The sequence below is a fragment of the Lissotriton vulgaris genome, chromosome 5 (assembly GCF_964263255.1).
Source record: "Lissotriton vulgaris chromosome 5, aLisVul1.2, whole genome shotgun sequence".
Classification (NCBI taxonomy): Eukaryota; Metazoa; Chordata; class Amphibia; order Caudata; family Salamandridae; genus Lissotriton; species Lissotriton vulgaris.
Genome location: NC_141693.1, coordinates 1,353,016,172 through 1,353,019,251, shown reverse-complemented (window position 1 = coordinate 1,353,019,251; position 3,080 = coordinate 1,353,016,172).

Genomic DNA, 3,080 nt, shown 5'->3' with positions numbered 1-3,080 from the left:
TCGCTGCTAAGGGACTTTGAAATTTTGGCAGATCAGATGAATGAAGAAAATTACTGCTCTGCAAGTCTCTTGATGATGGAGCAACAGATCGTTTTTATTTAACATTTTATTTGATAATTTATGCTGATCTATCGCATCATCAGGAATTTCTATAGCAGCATGATGGCACTTATGGATACGCTCCTTGAAAACAGTGGCTTCTCAGAAATGTGATCTAAAGAGATTTCCTTTTCATGGGAATAAACATATTGGTCAACAATTAGGAGAATTAGTCAAGTAGTCCACTGAAAATAAAACATTGATGACTTCAGTCCATCCTATCCGCAGCGGTCAAGATATTGGTTATCTACAATCTTTGGATCCACTCCCCTCAGGAGGCAAGCCCTTGTGTGGCAGGGGTTATGGCACGGGGGGCAAATGACTACAAATTCTGGTACCAGCCATCTTCAACATCCTCAGCACCACCCCCTGCTCCTCCAAATGCATACCTTTGCTGTTCTCCTCTGGTGGAAGGCAGGCTGCTTCCCTTAAGGAATACTTGGCATTCCACAATATCAGATCATTGGGCTTTTGAAATAGTGCCAACCAGATATCTGATTCATTTCCTCTGATTCAATCAGTATGGCGAAAAACATCACTAAAAATAATTCAACTCCTTTTGAAAAAAGTTGCAGTTATTCCAGTACCTCAACAGGAAAGGCACCAGGGTTACCACTGTATCCTATTCCTTGTCCAGAAGTCTTCCGCTGAGTTCTAGGTGGTACTTGGCCTCGAGAGAGTAATTTTATTAATCACTTAGTAATTTTCATATTGCTAGATTAATTAGAATCTTTTCAATATACATTATTAGGCATAGACAAACAATTAATGAAAGGATAAAAGCCTCTTTGAGCTGTTGAATACAGGGAGTGGTGAACCAGTCCAAGGGAAAAGTGCTAATGTGTTGATGTGACAGAAATTTCTCAATCTCATGCATCCATTTACACAAATAAACAATTATAAATGCCTCATTGAGGCATTAAATGCTAGAAATACTTTTTTTGAATAATTTACTCCAGGGATAAAGTGCCTGAAGAGTTGATGTAACCGCAGCATCTCAAGGTCAGAGAGAAACTGGGCTGGGCTTCTGCAAATACAATGTTAAATTGTTAATAAAAGGAATCTCTCTGATTACAGGTCCATCTTGAGAACCCCCTGCAGTGCAGAGAAAATACTCTTCCAGCATCAAGCGAGATAACATCTACATCCCTCATCAGACTTTCAAGATGTTTTCTCTCCAGGCCATTCTTTAATAAGAAAAGGGGACTTCCTTTGTTCAATTGCAAATCTCACGGATGCTTATCTTCATGTTCCCATCCATTCAGGTTCCCAAGTGCTCCTCCTGTTTGCAGTGGACGTTCTCCACTACCAGTTCCAGGTGCTGCCTTTTGACCTGGCATCGGCTCCAAGAGAGTTTACAAAATTTCTGGCACCCTTGGATGACATTCTGCCTTCTTTGGCAATTTGGGTATACCCATACATGGATGACAGGATAATTGCAGGCTTCTCTTTTCCAAAGGCAGAACAAGATGGTCAACAAGCCTCAGCACCCTAGCTTCAAGGTGCAGTGTTTCAAATGGACATGGATCAAGTATTTCCAATTCAGGAGAGAAAAAACAAGCTCTTTTAAATCTATCATTACTCCTACAGCAGAAACACACACCTTCAAGGTTGTGGCTAAGAAGCCTGGGGAAGATGGCCTCTACCCTCTCCATTCTGCCTCAGAGCCCTCTCCACTGGTACCCTCTAATCCGTCACCTCCTCTCGCTCTGGGATCCTTCCTCTGGGAATTGCAAACTCTCCATCTCAGTGACAGACCAGGTTTGAGTGGACCTGTGGTGATGGCTAACCCAATGGAACCTGGCAAGGGCTTTTTGTCTTGAGCCTCACCCATGGTGTTTATGTCCACAGATGCAAGCAAGCTGGGTTTGGGAGCTGTGCTGGGGACACACAAGGCCTAGGAAAGATGGTCCAGAGAGGATGTTTGACTATCTTCCAATTGCAAGGAATTAGCAGCAATTAAGAAACCTCTTTGTCATTCCTTACCCCTTATTCAGAAACAGCCTGATTGCATCCAAACCAACAATCTGGTAGTGAGGCGATATGGGAATCATCAAGAGGTGATGGATCACCTGGCCCTGGATTTCAATTTCTCAGGAGACAGGCTTATTGGCAGAGGATCATCTCTTTTCGCCCAGAGCAGTGTAATTTCAGCTTGGTAATTTCAAGTTCATTACATCGTTTCCTCCTTTATGTCCTTTTGGCAGTTGAGAAGCTATTTTGGAGGTGGAATTTTGGTTGGGCTAGTTAACCATGCCTGTTAGAAACAGAACACAATTTTATAGAGTGAGGACTGTGACGAGGAAGACCAGGATTCCCAGTAATGAAGAAGATCATTACTCACCTCTCACATGCTTCATTCTTGCCACACCCCTTTCCCTTAGCTCATCTCTTGAATAGAGAGGGGCTACAAAGGAGACTTCCACCTTCAACAACTCACATATTATTTCCTAGTACTAAAATATCAGAGGCTGACGTTCTTCATAAATACTGCATTGAGAAAGTTGGAAATTAAATAAATGATAAAGGTTACCAATAAGTGATCCAAGCATTACTTCCTCCTTCGTTGAAGGCAGACCTTTGCAACAATTGTTACATGTGACCCATCAGACCACATTTAGTGCATGCCATTTTGCCAGCAGTAAGCCCCTGTACATGTGCTGTTTACAAAACTGACAAAGGCCGCTTTGATGGGACATATGTAACTGTGATAAAATCCAAGACCAATTTTTCCTTTGACAGTTCAAGGAGGGAGACCGATAAAAAGGGTCTGATGCTTCTTGTTAGCATGGTAAAGATTGTTCAGCCCTTGCTCAAAAAGAGGACACATAGCAGGAGAAGGAGGAATTTGATGTTGGTGAATGGAAAAAAGAACAGTGGATAAAGATCACACTATTTCGAATTCCTATTGAACAGTGGAATCTATCTATACTGTGGTCTGGATATCGAATAAAAAATTGGAAATACCAAATTGCTCTGAG